At 38.0% G+C, this 10265-nt stretch overlaps 1 long non-coding RNA gene across 1 annotated transcript; it reads left to right on the top strand.

The window, feature by feature from the left end:
- The first annotated feature begins 223 nt into the window (after positions 1–223).
- On the top strand, positions 224–9435 carry LOC140505384 (uncharacterized). Its single transcript, XR_011967479.1, has 3 exons — positions 224–4284; positions 7689–7747; positions 7894–9435. It is a non-coding gene; the product is annotated as an uncharacterized lncRNA (long non-coding RNA).
- Positions 9436–10265: the final 830 nt, after the last annotated feature.

The following is a 10265-nucleotide window of genomic DNA, read 5'->3' as shown; positions in this document are numbered from 1 at the left end:
GCCACACTGCCGGACATCAGTTAAACTGAGTCCGGTGCAGGGAAGGGTGAACAAGATGGTGCTGGAAGGGACAGCCCACACCTGGTTTGTTTTTGTTACTAGAGTTCCAGCTTGTGTTCATTACTATAGTTTCAGGTTTGTTGCCATGGTTCATTGGGCTGGCTGGCAGAGACTATATAATCAGAATGCTTGCTTGAATAAATAGGAATTGCTTCATGACCCACTCTCCCGCCTCATTCTTTTACTTGCGAGCTTCACAGGAAGATGAGCAGCCTGCTGGTCAGGCATAAGACTTGTTCCTCTCAGTGTGCTATGCTGATACAATAGAAACTTGACACCCAAACTGGGGCCACAAGCAGGGGGAAGGAGCAGGAAGCTCAGCCAAGGGAGTTAGAACCCTCAAGAAACTCAGCCGAGGGAGTCAGGTCCCTCAGGAACCCCAGCTGAGGGAATCAGGTCCCTCAGTAACCCCCCCGAAGGAGTCAGGCTCTCCAGAAGCCTAGACAGTTAGGACTCATAGAGTGTAGTGTACAGGAGCTATCAGGACAGGGTCAAAAGCAGATACCTGAGTGTGACAGGAAACCGTAGCCTGTTTGAATCACCGAGTGCCGCTGGGAGCGGATCCAAGAAGCGGACGCAGGAGAAGACATGCACATTCAGCTCGAGTGAGATGAGGTGTAACTGTGAGTAAAATTGAAATGGGGAAAACCTCACAAAAGTTGAGTCAGGGTCAGTACACATTCTTTCTATATAACATGATGAAGAATGTGTTCATAGAGGAAGACGGTGGCAAGGCAGTGCAAATGAGAACATTCACCACATCCTCACAAACAGCCCCGTCAGGGTCAGAAAGTAGTACAAGGGACAATAGCCCAGAAAGGCAGCCAACACCCATATATCCAAACTTAGAAGAGAGATGGAAGAACAGACAGATGGTGCAGGTTTGCAGGACAGTGTTAAAGAGCCAACTGATAAACTGAGAAACCTACTGAGGAAAGAAAAAAGACACCTCAGAGATAAAGCTTTGAAACTCCCAGGTGTAAAGGAGGAGACTAGGAGCCACTGTACTTTGTTCCAGAGTCTCCCTCACTTCCACTTGCAGTTTCACAACTTTTTCTTTCAAAAACATTTTTAAGGAGTGGCCACAGATGTGAATTTTTCTTGAGTAAAAGTTAGAACCATAAAGATTTTTATTTTACTCTATAATCCAGAAATGGTGTTAGAGAAGGCAATTTGTAATCTGAATTTTGTTGAAACTAAAAGATGTTGGAAAAGTTATGTTATTTAGAAAACCAGGTATTTTCACCTTTGCCTGTTAAAAAAGTTACAGCTAAAAAGCTGTTGTTATAATGCTAAACCTAAAATTGTTAATTGATTACTATATGTGGAAAGAAATGAATGGAGTAATAATTTATTTAGACTGGGTCTGCCCATTCAGAACAGTCCTTCTATATGTTTGGGGTTGGCAGACATGGGATCCATGCCAATTCCTTTTATTTTGTAAAACTGCCAAGGCTCCTTTCATGTGGACACAGTCATCAGTACTAAGAAAATTGTTTGGCTTGTATAATTCATAAATAATGAACATGACTTGCTCAAAAGTTGTAACAATTGGCTTTTATATCAGGACAAGTTTTAAATTTGAGAAGGAAGGATCTGAAATGAAATCTCTTATGTATGTGAGTCCTGTTAATCTTCATTGCTTATTTCAACTCCATAGGAATACAAATAACTGTATTTGACTTTAAGTTGGGATTAGTGAAATTTGCTGTTTAAGGTAAAAGCATTTGGGGCCATAAATATTTTTGCTTAAGTTTGAATTTGGGCATAGTTGTCTGCATTACATCAGTATCTGAAAGAATATGCCAGAAGTTACTCAGAGGGACTGTGATCCTTCATCCTGTACTGTTATCAGGTGAAATTTGTATCTGGAGAGGAAACACTGAGGGGACAATTCTAGACTCAATCTAGGATGGGATTCTCCTGGTCAGTTTCCCCACTGTGTCCTTTTATAAAGGAGTGTTTCCTACTTGACTGTTCCTGAGTATGGCTATAATATAGATACTGCATGACTGGAAAATTTCACTCCTATCTGAATTCAAACAGAGTCAAAGATGTTTTATATTTAGGAAATCTGTAATACCTAAGAATTTGGTTTGTTATAGTACTTGCATAGTGGCTAAATAAAATTTCTCTTCCATAAGGTCTCTCTTCTTGGATACTTGAGTTTCAGGTATCCAGGACTTGTGGATGGTTGGTTGGTTTTCCCCCCCTTACCAGCTACCAGCTTTCTTTGTGAAAGTGCTGTGGGCTGTAGCTGAAACTTGGAAGGTACCCAAAAGTTACTCAAATCTCCCCTCTTTTCTAAAGCCACATAAGCAATTAAGTTGGATTCTCTGTGTTAGGGTATAAAAATTGTGCTTCAGTTTTTGTAAGTTGCCTCCCTCCACCAGGTGGAGAGACGACCCTTTCTCGAGAATTGTAATATCACCTATCACCCTCTGAATCGTCAAGTTCCTCATACTGGTTAAAGACCTAACCCCTCCAATGTTGGGACCCTGTGAGGCAGGGTCAGCTCTACGTCCAGTCTCAGCAGGAAGCAGTTTCAGAAGCTGAGACCTTCATCCCTTATCCCAAAATATGTTGGGTCCCATCTGCTTAAAAGGGGACAGAGTGGGGTGTTTGAGTACATGTACTTGGACCCCAGAATTCAGGCCAGGTAGAAAGGATGAATAGGATCCTGAAAGAGAATATTGCTAAGCTTAAGGTTGAAACTGGCAAGACCAAAGGTGAGATGCTTTCCATGTGCACAAATAGGACATCACAAGAGGGATTGTAGAAACAACTAAGAGCAGAGAAAGAGATTTCAGGGCCAGGGAAAGAGACCAACTTTTAGAAGGAGACCAACCACACTGTGCCCAAAATGTAGGAAGTGTGCTACACACTGGAGAGGCAGTTAAGGATGTGCGTAGGCATATGCTTCAATGTTTTGCCACCCATGGTGTCCCACGACTATTAAAGACAGACAATGGCCCAGCATACATTGCTTCGGCCTTCTAAAAATTCCTCTCAGAATTCGGAATCTCTCATGCGACTGCGATCTCCTATAACCCCACAGGACAAATCATAGTAGAACGTGCAAACTGCACCATAAAACAATATGTCCAAAAACAAAAAGGGGGAGTTTCGGGACCCAGGTCCACTGCACACAATCACAGGTTCACGGTACACAATCAATTTTTGGAAATTAGCACTGGCACTATACACATTTAATTTTTTAATCAATTGAAATTAGCACTTTACACAATCAATTTTTAAAATTTGATGAGCACAGTCTTACGCCTGCCATGAAATACATGGTCAGCTCAGACTGACTGCTAGAACACATACCATACTAACTTGGGGCAAGGGTTATGCTTGTGTCTTTACAGGAGACAAGGACATCTGGGTACCAGTGAAAAGACTATGGATCGTACAGCACCAGGAAGAAATCACAGGGATTATGCCAGAGAAAGAAGAAGAAACTACAACCCCTGAGCTATGAAATTAGTCAGCTGCATCTTACTGCTTCTAACAGTGAGCCAGGCCGAGGACCAGTATTGGACCTTCGGACATTAGCAGACATTTGAACTTTACAGGACTGGAGAAGGGCCATCCTTGGTGTTTGTACAAAAAATGTAGCAGTGGGATTTAGGGAACAGTTGAGGATGGATCACGAATTCTATCAGGCCATTCTAATGTTATAAAATGATGTAATAGCTATTGGAGATGAACTGCAGGCCATAGAAACACAATTGGCTTTAAGATGTGATTACAGATATCGTCATTTTTGCGTGATGAACAAATTGTATGATGATACTGAATTTAATTGTGAAGAAATAAGAGCTCAGTTACATGGTTTAACACTCGCCAACATTTCAAGTGAAATGAAAGTGTTGGAAAAATTGGCATTGGATATAAATACTCAAGGGACAAAAAAGTTAATACCTGAAAATTTTGTTTTGGACATGATGCAATTGTTTGGTCATTCCACCTCATTGTTTAAATGGTTAGGTCCAGTATTGTCAGGAGGCATTGTTATCTTGATTGTTATATGTCTTATACCAGCATGTCTCAAATGTGCCCTACAAACTGTAAAAGATACAATGTGGATGCTTACTGAAAATCAATTCAAGTTGAGAGATGTACAAACCCGTGAAGGTCATCGGGTCTAAAACAATAAGGGGGAGTTGTAAGGGACGCTGACCACCACACCATCTGCGACACCACACTGATGGACATCAGGTAAGCTGAGTCCGGTGCAGGGAAGCGTGAACAAGAAGGTGCTAGAAAGGACGGCCCCACCCCTAGTTTGTTTTTGTTACTGTAGTTCCAGCTTGTGTTCATTACTATAGTTTCAGGTTTGTTGCCATGGTTCATTGGGCTGGCTGGCAGAGACTACAAAATCAGAATGCTTGCTTGAATAAATCAGAGTTGCTTCATGACCTGCTCTCCCACCTCATTCTTTTACTCGTGAGCTCCACAGGAGGATGAGCAGCCTGCTGGTCAGGCATAAGACTTGTTCCTCTCAGTGTCCTATGCCGATACCATAGCATCTAAGTATTCTCTCCTATTAACAGAACAATCCTAGTTTACAAATAACAAAAAAAACATGAAAAATAGCAATAATTGATTAAAAGCAGAACAAAATTTATCATGACATCAAAAAAGTCTGCAATATATGCAACACGCCAGTCATAGATCTCCCAACAACAGAAGGGAGTATTCTCATCTCAAAACATTTTTGGGTCTGTTTAAGGTTTTAAATTTGGCAATATGCCCTTTCATTTATTTTGTGCTGGTTATTCTTTTCATTTACCCTACTATGGTCAATTTCCATATTTTTTTGTCTACTTAATTCATATATACTCAGGGGTATTTGGGTATCTTTTCTGAGGGATCATTTACTTCCTTGAAACAGCTCCCTAATAATGTAATCTTGGGGTCAAAGTATATGATCAATTTACTTATTTTTTATTTGCAATAATTCAAGTTGCTTTATAAAAGACAGTACTAGAAATGGAGCCAAGATAACAGAGTAAAAGCAGGGACTTTTAGAGCTCTCTCCCCAAACCCAGGCAACTACCTTTAAAACTGACTGTGAACAAATTCTGGAGCTACAGATCCAAAAGAATGATAAAGTGAAGCAAAGCTCCAGTAGAAGACAGCCTGGAATTTCGAAGAGAGGTGGCTATCATTGCTGGGCCAGGAGCAGAATAGAGTCCAGCTTAGGCTACACCAGCACATACAGGACCTGGGCAGGCCTCCAGGGACTGGATTTCTGGCACCTGTGATGGTTTCCATACTTCACAACTCCAAAACACAAAGAACAAATTGGAAGATCAGTGGGGAAAAAACAAAACAAAACAAAACCTGTTACACCTGTGTGAAGGGGTAGAGTATTCTGGCCCCAGTCCCAGAGCAGTGGAAGGGGTAGAAGACCCCTCCACAGCCATAGCAGCAGCAGGGGCAGAGGCAGTGGCTATTTATGGAGCTCTACACACATAGAATGTGGGAGGATCAAGCGGCTGATGGTATACTCCCCAGCCCCATGGGAAGCAGAGAACTACCTTGACAAAGAGTTCAAAAGTCAAGTAAATGGCTGGGGAAATGAGCAAAAAACAGAAAAAGATTAAGATTAGAGAACCTTACTTTAGTGACAAGGAAGACCAAAATATACAAACAGAAGAAGACAACAAAGTCAAAGCTCCTATATCCAAAGTCACCAAGAAAAATATGAAATGGTCCCAGGCCATGGAAGAGTTCAAAAAGGATTTTGAAAATCAAGTAAGAGAAGTAGAGGAAAAATTAGGAAGAGAAATGAGAGTGATGTAAGAAAATCATGAAAAACTAGTCCACTTCTTGCTAAAGGGGACCCAAAAATGCTGAAGAAAATGACAGTTTAAAAATAGATTAACTCAAATGGCAAAAGAGATCCAAAAAGCCAATAAGGGAAAGAATGCCTTAAAAAGTAGAATTGGCCAGATGGAACAGGAGATCCAAATGGTCTTTGAAGAAAATAATTCCTTAAGAATTAGAATGGAGCAGATGGAAGCTAATAACTTTATGAAATATATATATATATATGTATGTATTATATATATGAATGTATGTAATATATATACATACATATATATATATATATATATGTATAAAACAAAAGCAAAGGAATAAAAAATTAATGTGAAACTTCACATTGGAAAAACAACTGACCTGGAAATTATATCCAGGACAGATAATTTAAAAATTATTGGATTACTTGAAATCCATGATAAAAATAAAAAGCCTGGACATCATTTTTAAGAACTCATCAAGGAAAACTGCTCTGATATTCTAGAATCAGAAGGTAAAAAAATTACTGAAAGAATTCACCGATCATAGAGTGAAAGAGGTCCCAAAAGGAAAACTAGGAATATTGTAGCCAAATCCCAGAACACTGAGGTCAAGGAGAAAATATTGCAAGCAGTGAGAAAGAAGTAGCTCGAGTATTGTGGAAATACAATCAGGATAACACAAGATCTAGCAGCTTCTACATTAAGGGATTGGAGGGGTTGGAATATTTTATTCCAGTGGTCAAAAGAGCTAGAATTAAAACCGAAACTCACCTACCCAGCAAAACTGAGCATAATACTTCAGAGAAAAAATGGTCATTCAATGAAATAAAGGACTTTCAAGCATTCTTGATGAAAAGATCAGAGGTAATAGTAAATTTGACTTTCAATATAAAGAAACAAGAGCAGCACGGACAGGTGAAGAGAAAAGAGAAATTATAAGGGACTTACTAAAATTCAACTGTTTACGTTCTTACATGGAAAGATAATATTTGTAACTCTTGAGAATTTGCTCAGTATTAGGGTAAATATAAACATGAAACATAAAAGAGGCAAGAAAAAACTTTTTCAATGGAGAGGAAGAGAGGAAATGAGAGGGAAAGAGTGAACCTTACTCTCATCTGATTTGGCTTAAGGAGGGAATAACATACACACTCAATTTTGTATGAAAATCTTCTTACACTACAGGAAAGTAGGAGCCAAAGGCTTAAGCATTGGGTGGGGGATAGTAGAAAGCAAGGCAAATGAGATGAGGGGGTAGTTAGAAGTAAAAACTTTTGAGGCTGGACAGAGTCAAAGGAGCGAATAGAATAAATGAGACCAGGATAGGATGGAGGAAAATAAAATTTGTCTTTCACAACATGACTGTTATGGAAGTATTTTGCATGACTACACATGTGCAACCTATATTGAGTTGCTTGCCTTCTCAATGGGAGTGGGTGGGGAGTTAGTAAGGGGGAGAAGTTGAAACTCAAAATTTTAAAAACATGTTAAAAATTGTTTTTACATGCAACTGACAAATAAGACATACAGGCAATAGATATAGAAATCTCTCTTGCTATAAAAGAAAATAGAGGGGAAGGGATAAGAGAAGGGAGGGGTGTGATAGAAGGGAGAGAAGATTGTTGGAAGGAGTAGTCAGGATGCAGGATGTCTTTGGCTGCATGGAGGGGAAAGGAGGGGAGAAAATTTGGAACTCAAAATCTCATGGAAGTAAATATTGAAAACTGCAAGTGAATAAATAATTACTTTTTACAAACTCTGCACTGAATTACAGGTCCACTAACAATGTACTGTTCTTTTTATCTTCCCACACAGTTCTGCCAAGAGTGACTATTCCACTCTTTTGTCATCTTATCTGATGGGCTGAATAGGAGGTGACTCCTTAGGTTTATTTTAATTTTCATTTTTCTTAGTGATTCTTTCTTTATGAATTCTTCTTCATTGTGAAATCTTTGGAAATGTCAATCTTTTTTTATATTCCCCTATCACTCACTTTCTGATTCCTCTTTCTTTGTTGTAGAATCTCTTGAAGAATGGAACTCAAAGCTGTCTCAAACTCCTCCCACAGTGAGAAATGAACTTTTGACCTGCTACAGTTTCTACTTCAAATCATTTTATGGGGATAGAACTGATTCTAAATGGATAAATGAACATTTGCTTTCTGAGACACTTGGTGCAGCCACATATAAATTATGGTCCCCTACCTTAGCACATTCTGTTTTTTAGTTTTTTTGGTTTAGCACTTCAGTGCCAAAGTGAAGTTATAGCCATGGGTTCTTCCCTTTTTATTAAGGGCAATAGAATTGAGGTCTGTTGTTCATTATAAGAGAGTGATATGGGGAAGGTAGGAGTAGGATAAAGGTAGGCAAAAACTTTAGCAATCATGAGGAAATTGCTAAATTATAAAATCTTTGAGGACATGGACTGTCATTTTCCTCTTTGCATTCTGAACACTTAATACAGTGCCTGGCACATAGCAAGCACTTAATTAATTTTATTGAATGTTAATTTATTAAATGGATATATTTAAGATCACAAATGGTTAGATTCTATATTATTGCTATAACTCAATTCTGAAAGCCCATTGACATGGGATTCTCTCATTCTTGGTAAAGGTCAGGCCCCTGTGCTTCTAGATTCTTTTGGTTCTGTGTAAAGCTCCTTTCATGTTGACTTCTTCTTATAGTCTTTCAGCGATCTGAAGGTCTGAAAACATTGAGAACTTGAATTCTGTTAATAAAAGAGTCATATGTCAATAAGCTTTGGGATCAAGAGGTATATGCTGTCTTTCCAGAGACAGGGGCTATTGCAGGAGGTTGTGGTGGATGACCTTGTTAGAAATGAGGGATTAGAAATTTCTGCTATTAATTTATCATATTTCCTTGTTATTCTTGGTGTCATGGGCTATGAAGATAGCTGCAAATACTTTATCTTTTATTCATATTTCTTATTTTGAGAAGTTTTGAAAGTTCTTGTGGATGGGAAAAGGTTTCAAATTCTCCATATTATTTGTAATTTAACTTGTATTTATTAGATTTTAAAAAAAAATAATGCTCTCAGGATATATTTCTAATTGATATTGTTGGGACAACATCTATTTCTGAGTACTTTTTACTGCTAACAGACTGATCTATAAAACAGTTTTGTAAGATACAACTGTACTATGAGTGCTTATTTTTTATTTGTTCCTGTAACCCTGCCAGTACCAGATTTTATTGTTTTTGTATACTTTGACCAGTTTTAAGATGAGATAGTACCTCAACATTATTTTCATTTATGTCTCTTAGTTTATTAGTAGAATTGAATAATCCAGAAATTGTAACGGACAGGGAAAAGACAGATGAGAATAGCAATGGAAATGATGAAGTTTAAATATTATTTGACAGTAACTTGACAATGCATCTAGAAAACTCTGTTTTTAAACCCCCAAACAAATGGACAAAATATGTGATTGTATCTAAATTTGGCTACAACATTCTCTTATTTTCTATAAAATATTTAAAAAGAAAGAAATTTCATGTAGAACAATGCAAATAAACAGATATTTCATAATTAAACTTAACTTCTTGTTATCTTAAATTAGCAGTAAGCATCTTCTTAAGACAAACAAAAATTCCAATTGATCTGTGGTCATTCTATGTTGCTCTACACATATTGCCTGATCTGTTTTATTCTGCTGAATCTCTAAAGTATGAACAAATAGGACAACAATATCAAAAATATTTTTTCACTCTTTTATAACATCTTTTTCATAAAATGCACCAATAAATGAGAAGCTTAGAGAAAAGCCCCATCCTTCAAGACAAATTACTAATCAAGAAAATATGGAATAATAGTGAACAATAATGACAGTATATTACAAATACTGAAATAAGACTTAAAGGCTCAAAATGCTATAGGAGTTTAAGCAAGGTAAAGAAAAGCGTGTGTCAGAATAACAGAAAAGTCTCAAAAACATGCTTCACTTGGCTACCAAATTAGTCTTCTTTAAGGGCAAGTCTACCTATGGCATTCACATCATCAAGACTATTCAATGAATTCCAGGGGCTGCCCATCTAATTAACACAAAATCTAACACAAAACCCTCTGTTTTTTTTTTTAAACCTCTCATGTCCTGGACCCTCTATAACTTTCTAGTCTTCTTACACCTTGTCTTCCTTCATTGAGTCTGTGACACAACGAAATTTGCCTCATTGCTCTACTTCTCATAGGGCACTCTGAGGAATAGAGGGGATTGTGATAGATTGATAACCTAAGGATAGGCCTTGTAGGGTACTAAATATCAGGACGATGAGTGTACACAGGGCATAGCAGGCAATAGTAAGCAACTTTTTTTTCTGAAGAAGGGTTGTATGACTTTACATATTTTCGTAAAATTAGTATGAGAACACT

This window comes from Notamacropus eugenii, chromosome 5, assembly GCF_028372415.1.
Source record: "Notamacropus eugenii isolate mMacEug1 chromosome 5, mMacEug1.pri_v2, whole genome shotgun sequence".
NCBI classification, from domain to species: Eukaryota; Metazoa; Chordata; class Mammalia; order Diprotodontia; family Macropodidae; genus Notamacropus; species Notamacropus eugenii.
Note: the sequence above shows the minus strand (reverse complement) of the source record. Positions and strands in the feature narration are given on the sequence as shown.